Source organism: Panicum hallii, chromosome 3 (assembly GCF_002211085.1).
Source record: "Panicum hallii strain FIL2 chromosome 3, PHallii_v3.1, whole genome shotgun sequence".
Classification (NCBI taxonomy): domain Eukaryota; kingdom Viridiplantae; phylum Streptophyta; class Magnoliopsida; order Poales; family Poaceae; genus Panicum; species Panicum hallii.
The window spans coordinates 22,327,517-22,336,986 of NC_038044.1; positions in this window are offsets into that span (position 1 = coordinate 22,327,517).

The window sequence follows — 9,470 nt, forward strand, 5'->3', positions numbered from 1 at the left end:
ATGCATCAAAGGGCGGAATTGAACTTGCCATCGTCAAACCCTTGCGGGAGGTCCTGATCGAAGCACTGTCCCTCGGGTTCGGGGTCGCAGTACTGGTCCTCGGTTGCTTGGTTGCAGTCGGGAACTTCCTCGTTCACTCCATGTCCTACGACGCAAACAAACAGACATACAATCAAGCGTAAGAACTAAAAGTTTTTATCGTTGGGCTTGAATCGGAAATAATTTAGTTACGGAGTTAGGGGTGATATCTTTGGGTGGTTTCTTAATGGCATGGCTAAAACTATACTAGAAACGGAGTGGTAAAGTTTCGGGTCAATCGGAGGTCGTTTCGCACATAAAATGACGAGCTAAAGGGGGTTCGGGTGGTTAAACAGGGAATCCAGGGCTTATTTGCAAGTTTCTCTAAAAAAAGGGAAGGGCTTATTTGTAAATTACAGAAGTGCTAGGGTGTAGTAGAAAGTGTGGGGGGCCTATTTGGAAATAAGTTTGCATTGTGGGGGGGGCTTAGTTTGAAAGAAAATAGTAAACAGGGGCTTTCTTGCAAAAAGGCCAATAGAGTGGGGGGCTATTTAACAGTTAGGGAGGAAGGGAGGGGGCTAAGGGCAAAATAGCCCTTTCTTCCTCCTCTAGCCGTGGGAAACAGGGGAGGGGGAGAGGAGCTCGGCGCCGGCCTGATGCGGCGGCCCGGGGCACGGCGGCGGTCCGGGGGTGGGGGAAAAGGGAGAGGGGGGCACGAGGAGTCCATCCCCGGCCTTACCTCGGGCCGAGGTGGAGCGAGGGGGCGCCCCCACGGTGGGCGGCGGGCGGCGGGGAAGCTGTGGGCGGCGGTGGTGCTACGGGCTCGGGGAGGGGCTGCAGGTGGCGGTGGAGGCCGTGGGGAGGCGGGCTGTGCGGTGGGGGGGATTTATAGGGAGAGGGCGGTGGGAAGGAGGTCCTCGGGGGGTGGCGGCCGGCGGGCTGCACGGGGCGCCATTAATGGTACCCCGGCGGCTTGCGGTCGTCGCCGTGCGGCGTGGGCGCCGAGGGCTGGGCGCTGTGCGGCCACAGTGGTCAGGAGGGGACGGCGCGCGCGGTCGGGCAGGGCGCCAGCGACGGGCGGCGCGGCACGCGCTCGTGTGCGCGCGGGCGGCGCGGCGAGGCGCGGGCCAGGGCGGGCGTGCGGGCGACGGGCGGCGCGGCGAGGTGCGTGGCCACGCGGGGCACGCGGAGCACGCGGGGCGGGCGCGTGCGCGACACGGCCGGGGCGGTGCAGGCGCTCGGCCTGGGCGGCGTGCGGGCACTTGGCAGGGGAAGCCGGGAAGGGAAGAGAAAGAGGGAAGGGGAGGGAAAAGAAAGAAGGAAGGAGAAAGAAGAAAAGGGGAAAGAGAAAAGAAAAAGAGAGAAAAGAAAGAAAAGAAATGGAAGAGGGAAAGAAAAGGAGAGAAGGAGAGAGAGAGAGAGAGAGAGAGAGAGAGAGAGAGAGAGAGACGTGTCGGCGCCGGTCGCGGCGGCGACCGCGGCCGGTCGGCCACGCGCGCGGGATTCGCGCGAGGAGAGGGAAAAGAAAAGGAGTCGCGCCGGCGCTAATCGCGGCGGGCGATCGCGCGTGAGCGACAGGCCAACGGGCGAAGCGGAACGGGACAGTGATCTGGTTAGGTTTTAGGGTTTTGGCATCGAACCGTCTCTACGAATTACTCTAACGTGTGAGCGGAGCGGCGGTCAGGCTCGTGTCGGCCGTCGGTGTGGCGATGAAACGGAGAGAGTCCGGGTTTTGTGATGGATAACTTTTCGGTCAGGGCACCTTAACGCGTAGTTTAAATTCGAAATTTTTGGGGCGTCACAACCGTGCTCCCACTAGCTTCTTTTGAGAGAAACTCTTTCTCAATAAATACCCCATTATGAGCGACAAACACTTTGCTCTCATTGGGATTGAAGAAATAATATCGTTTGGTTTTCGTAGGATATCCCACAAAGACACATTTGTCTGAATTCGGCTCTAGTTTATTGGACGTCAAACGTTTCACATATAGATTGCAGCTCCAATTAAGAATGATAAACCGCGACGCTTCCCAACCCATATCTCATATGGAGTATTTTCCACAGATTTAGTTGGTACCCGGTTCAGGATAAACGCAGCCGTTTCAAGAGCATAACCCCAAAAATAGAACAGAAGGTCAGAACGACTCATCATTGACCTTACCATGTCCAACTGGGTTCAGTTTCTCCTCTTAGACACACCATTCCACTACGGTGTTCCAGGTGGAGTTAACTATGGAACAATTCCATAATTCTTTAGATTATTGCAAAACTCCTGGCTCAAATATTCGCCCCCGCGATCTGATCGTAGAAACTTAATCGTCTTGCCAGTATGATTTTGTACTTCATTCTGGAACTCTTTGAACTTTTCAAAAGATTTTGCCTTGTTCTTCATCAAGTAGACATAACCATATCTACTTAAGTAAAATTGATATCCACCTCTTGCAATTTTATTCATCGGGCCACATACATCAGTATGTACTAGGCCTAGTAAATCACTTGCCCTCTCACTTTGTCCAACAAAGGGGGATTCTGTCATTTTTCCAAGTAGGCATGACTGGCAAGTCTCAATTGATTCATAATCAAAAGAGTCAAGAAGACCATCTTTATGGAGCTTCTCTAAGCGTTTCTTGCCTATGTGGTCTAAGCGACAATGTCATAAGTAGGTTGGATTTAAATCATTTGTGCGAGCCCTCTTGGTATTAACGTTATTGATTTCTTTACTTTCCAAGTCTAGAACATAAAGCCCATTCACAACAGGACAGCTTTCATAGAACATGCCTTGCATAAAAATAGAACAACATTTATTCTTTATTACAAAATCATAACCATCATCTTCCAAACATGAAGAGGAAATAATGTTCTTATTGCAGGAACACAATAACAATTATTTAGTTCTAGCACTAATCCTGAAGGCAGCCTCAGTGGATATGTGCTGATCACCAACGCAGCAACTTTTGCTTCGTTTCCAACGCGCAAGTCCACCTTGCCTCTTGCAAAAGTGCTTAACTCTTGTCAACCCGTGCAACAACTTGCAAGTGTGAATCATCGCGCCGATATCAAATACCCAGTCATTATTACAACGAGTTGCAAGATTAATTTCAATAACATTTATACCTTTAGAAGCCTTGTTCTTTTTGACCTATTCCAAAAAACTTTGCGCACTCCGCCAATGCCCGGGCTCCTTATAGTAGTGACATTCATCTCATGCCTTGGCACCAGCCTTCTCCTTGCCTTTCTTTTGAGCGGAAGTCTTACTCTCCTCAGATTTCTTGGCCTTAGTGGAGCGCTTACGCTTCTATCCACCCTTCTGTATGGTCATCACATGACCGGGTGTCTTCTAAGACTCTCTTCTGCCTGCTTAAGCATCCCATGCAGTTTAGGCCGAGTCTTGTTCAAGCCATTCATATAATAGTTCAGCGTTAACGGCTCGAAACTAGGGGGAAGTGACCGGAGAATCACATCAATGGCCAGATTGTCATCCAGTGAGGAGCATAGTTGCCCCAATGACTCAACATGACCAATCATATTGATCAAGTGAGGACTCACCGGTTCCCCTTCTGCAAGCCTGGATCCAAACATGGCCTTCGAGGTCCGAAACCTGTCCACCTTCACTTGGTTCTCAAACATTCCCTTCAACCTCATGATCATATCGTGTGGGTTAGTGCTCTCAAACTGATTTTGGAGCTCGGGACTCATACAGGCAAGCATTAAACACTGAACGTCAACAACATCATCAATATGCTTCACATACTATCGATATTGAGCCCTATTGTGTCCAACACCTTCTGCTCTTCCGGGTGGGGCCTCTCAATCACGTACTCCTTTTTCTCTTTCTCGAGAACAATTCTCAAGTTTCGGAACCAGTCCATAAAGTAAGTTCCATTCAGTTTTTCTTTGTCAAGAATAGTGTGCAAATTGAAGCTTGCTGAGCTAGACATCTACAACAGAGAGATATGCAAGGACTAGCACTACCTTCGTTAATGTTTATAACAAAAAGGAAGTTTCAACCGTTATATTTTGCCAATGACTCTCCGATGTTGCATAACGGGACGAGATCCATCATTTTCTATGTAACTAGTTAGCTTTAGCATCACTGCTAGCATCATGTCAAACAAGGTAGACAACATTTGTCAATCGCATCCTATGCGACACTCCTTTGTTGGGAGCCGGGGCATATGATGCCCCGGCTCCCAACAAAGGAGTGTCGCATAGGATGCGATTGACACTCCTAAGTTCGACTTGATAGCTTCGTCAAGTAAACCAATACTATGCTGTGGTATCTGACACCACCCTATAGATCAATGTAAAAGATGACACTCTGCTTTGGCGGATTTGCCATATTCTAACAAGAACTAATAGGTGCAGCTGTTGGAAGGGTATCTAAAACTCAATTTTTTTGTGAGAGATTCATCATATTCATCACATGCATTTAATAAATACAATAAGCACAACCATATTGTGACAGCATGGCCTTTTTCTTCATCACCAATGCAAAATCACTATGCTTGTGGGTGAGCGTCGACGAAAGCGAGCACGTGCACCTCCATATGCCGCCTCTTGTTGCCTAGCATCCGGTCGTCGACCTGCCGCCAGCGTGTGTTACATTTATTTTTCAACTATTACAAACTAATAGGATAATAAAATAGATTACATCATAGTACATGCATCACATGTCGGTACGCAGACCGATAAAATAACAGCCTCAACCCGGCTGTAATAACTTGCGACACGCAGGGCACACGAATTATTACACACAGATCATTATATGATTTTTGAGGCCATACCATCATATCATTCTCTGCAAAGACAAGTTTGGCATTTCTACGAATCAATGTAACGCGTATTTTTTCAATGCACAATTAGCCCCGTCAGCCAATGACGGATAGGACAGATTTCGGCGTGCTATTAACAATTAACGGACATGGCGTTTCTACTGGCGTAGCAAAAAACGCGGTGTACCAACCACTTTGCTACATGAACTCGCAACCCCGTGGTCAGCCGCGTGACGCTCGCACGCCGTCATAATTTGACGGTCAGTTAGCCAATCACATAATTGAGGAAGCAAGAATGGAGCAAAGCGGTCCGATTTGCACGTATCGCTATCTAGTAAAATGGTCTGTTCTATAACTCAAAGCGCAAATTTTAGATCCAAAATCAGCATAACGAAAGCACGGCTCTGATACCACTATTAGCAAACATGGAACGCTACACTAGCGCAAACAACTTTTTAACCACGCTTGCACATGATCACTTGCGAGTCGAGAATTATGAATCTTGTACCTTCCAGTTGCACAGCAGAAGACTTGGCGAAGCGCAAGTAGTCGATGTACTCAAGTACTCAAGGTCGGGAAGTAGTCGCTGTGAGGGCTGGCGGCGGCGGCGGCGGGTGGCAAGATGCGGGGGGCGACGGCCAACGTAGATGAAGACATCAAGGAGGAGAGGACTGCGTGGGAAAAAAAGAAATGGACCAGGAAGGAAAATGGCCCACGAAATAAAATATGCCACAACCCAAAATGGACTAAAGAATCAATCCTTACGTTAGAAATACATAATAATAAAGATAAAGATAAAATTAGAGTTCCGATCTAGATGCGATGCGAATACCTACCTCCCCTGCTCTCCTCTGCCCTCCCGGTGATCTTCCAGCTGCCCATATAAGCGCAGCGGACATGGGTGCTGCTGCTGCTCCAACTCTCGCCGACTACAGGTACAGGGCCGGCAGCTTGGAGGGAAAAAAAAGCTTCTCCAACGCTACCTCTCCGCACCACGACGACCTCGCCGGTGGCAGCTTCATTCACAGAGATGGACGGCGCACTTAGGCTCCAGTTCCGAGCTGAGCTTCCTTTGCAAGGTGACAGCGGTTGCTCATGTAACAAGCGATACTGAACTTAGGCTCACATTACTTATCGCACATAGTCTCCAGTTCCGAGTTTCCATTAATATTGCAAGGTCTTCGTGGAGTCATGCGATTGATGGTTGACGAGTGCGAACACCGAGCATGTAGAGTAGTAGGCTTTTCTTGAGCGAGCGGAAATATATTTTGGTAGGTTGATCAATGTTAGTACATATTTGTATAGGACCAATAATTAATTTCATTCTTTTCTTCTTAGAACTGAGAAATTATTGCGCTTAGCGGTTTCTGTTGATGATTATTGATTGCCCATTTGTCATGTTGCTTTTGTCAGAACTGATGGATGATGTGCAACATTATTTGATCGATCGTGCTTGATCTTGTTGGGGCCTCTTTTACCTGACGATATGAACTTTTTCTCACTGTTACCGGTTCTTTTTTATGCTTGTTCTATACGGCCCTTGCATGCTTGAAGCACCATCGTTGTTCTGTTAACACCGATGGAAGTTCATTCTTAAAAATAGAATTCTAAACCCCAGCCATATAAGATGGCTTAAATCTGTGCACACGGAGATTCAAACCATGGCTGCTACTAGCTCCACTCTACAATGAGCTAGCCGACCGAAGTCCATTCTGATATTCCTGTCAAAAAAAAGTCCATTCTGATGTAGCCAATTGATAACATCTCCTATTTGGTCCTTAGTTTGCATGATGTAACTAACACGAGTATGCATAGTAGTATTGATTGTCTACTCAAGCCTATTTCCATTTTAGCGTTCACAGTCTACTCCTCATCTCCTTGGCACATGAATGATAAAAAATTTTAGCCTCGAGCTATGAATTTTTTTGGAGATTGTTCTGTATCCTGTATTTATCCATGTTGGTAGGAGGGTAAATCTCATGTAGGTAGGAACAAAAAGCGTGGGAAATTGGAGGAAACTTTAGTGATATTCATAAATCAAAATTCGATTTTGATAGGTGAATGACTGATGTTATGGATGATATATGCACGTGTACGTGAGCCATAATTAATCACACCATTAGAGAAGGGGCTACAGTCTGAGTTAAGTTGCAGACAGTTTCTGCGATGGTAAGCGGTGCCATACAGTGTGGAACTATAATTGGTACTGTTGCAAAATCAATTACGTACATTCTTTGTTATTTTTTTGAACTAGAATTACAGACATTCTTGTGCTTCTCAAACTCCATTTAGCTAGCTATTTCATTTGAAGAATTGCTTTCGTGCATGCCCTTTTTGAATTGATGCGAAGCTCGCTTGACAGAAGTGGGGAAGCGTTAGAGTACGTCTTAGAGATGGATCACAGGAGAAAATAGGTAATGTGAAAAGCAAGGCCTTTTATGCTCCTGTTTGGGAAAGCCTATTGTGGGGTGGGCTGGGATTGCAAGTATCAAAACAAGGCTAAGTTGGAGTCTGTCGTGGTATTCGTATTTCTCTTATTCGACACAGGTCAATTTTTTTCATGAATTGTAATGTGCTATCACAATTTAGTGTGATAAATTGTCCATTATTGCTGATCCAGAATTCAATTCTTACGACTAGGGAAAAAAGACTAAACTGAGGGAGCAAGCAGCTCAGTATGACCTTCATCTGATGACACTAGCAGTGAAGAAAATAAGGAAAGTATTAGTTTATAACAATAGGCTGGTATTGCGATAATCAATGTTTACTGCGCACAAATCGTGCCAACCGTGTGGCATATCCGTCAGTGTTCATATGCTGCATTTTGCCTGCATAAATGTGCGTTTCAGTTTTGACAATTTGCAAGTGTGACGTCTCTATATTCTCCTCAATTTAACATGCAGAGTGTTCTTTCGGCCGGGTTAAGCAGAGATGTACTAAACTTTTTCGTTGTCTACTCATATCTTATTTATTGCTCTGTTGATTTTCTATGCATGACACAATATATATGAGCGAGGCACATTTTAGTGAAAAAAATTCCCAAAAGATTTTTCTTATATGTCTCTGGGTATGGAGATCGACAAATCGGCCCTGTAAAACAGTTTTGATTGGGGCATGAATTAGTTCACATAAAGTCCTCATTTTTCTTATTCCATCATACCATGTCATTGAGCCTATGAAGTAAAATAGTCTTCATGCATAGATAAGTAATAGTTCTGCAACAACACGGATATACATAATGCTGAGAATGCTTCGTTCGCAAAGGGTGTAACATTAATTAATTTACCAGCAGTTGTAAAAGTAAGAAACATACTGTAGTAGCAAATGGGTGAACTTAAGCTTATCACGGTAATATTATATATGAATGACGTGCATGTGCGGACGAGCATCTAATACTCACAGTATATGCCAAATTTTGTGTGTTGTGTGTGTGTGTGTGTGTGTGTGTGAGAGAGAGAGAGAGAGAGGGAGGGAGGGAGGGAGGGAGGGAGGGAGGGAAAGTAGCTAGTGTCGCCGGCCGAGCTGGTCGAGAGGTCCATGAACCGCGGCAAGGGCGTGGGAGATGGTGGTGAGAAGGTCATGGTGGAGAAGGGGAGCACGTGCAGGAGCTAGCTAGCAGAGCAAAAAGCTCCCTCGCCTCGACCGACCACACGCAGTTGTGTGAGTCCGGCCGTGCTCCGGCGCGTGTTGCTAGCTGCACGTACCCTGCTTCTCCAACAGGGACCTTCTCACCAAGAACAAATTAAGAGCAACACCGGCCCGGCCGGAACGAGCGAGTCTTCAACTGCTAACAAGCCTGAAATAACTGCACCGCGTTGCAACTAGCTAGCTTTGGAGGAGATGCCTGAATGGGCAGATGCATTGGAGAACGTCTGCTGGTGATGGGTTTATATAGGCGCGAGAGGAGACCCGCCGACCGGCCTGGACACACACACACACACACACAGGTGGTAGAGTCTCGGAGTAGGTTTGCGTGAGAAAGCCTGCGTCCATCTAGTGCGGCGGGGCAAGGCGCGACGCAGTGGCAATGCCGCTATGGGAATGAGAGATGGGAGTAGGTTTCAGGCCGGGGCAGGGGCTCCCTTAGCTTAGATGTGACAGCAGTCAGTTTTTTTTAAGGTCATCAGCTCTGACATCATATGGCTCCCTTATACTATTAGTTTCATGTATGAATGTTACATTAAAAAAACAACGAAAAGAGAGTTGTCTAGCTTGCAACAAGGACCGAGATGTATTTTCTCGGGTGTTGGGGGTTGCAGCTACAAATGGGGAGCCCCAAAATTTTGAGTAAGAGAAATACCAGGGTATTATGTACTAGCTTTCTCGGAAATAGAAAAGTTTGAAGAACCGGATGCCCAATTTGCCCACCATTGGTCCTCCTCAACCTCCACTTCTACAAAAATAATTTTACGAATTTTAGAAACGTCTCGTTTTTTTCTAGGGATGGCTTAAAAGATAACTCGCTCATACAAATGGAGCGGGACTACTGTAGCATCCAATCTGCTCCTAAAAATATATTTTTAGGGACGGATGATGATGTCACCCGCCCTTGGAAATGCTTCAAGGTGTGATGTCGCTGCCCGTCCCTAAAAATAGGTAATGGCATGATCCGTCCATAAAAATGCTCTCATGCAAGAAAATTCATAATTTTTCATATGATCTCGGATGAAGTTAAACTTT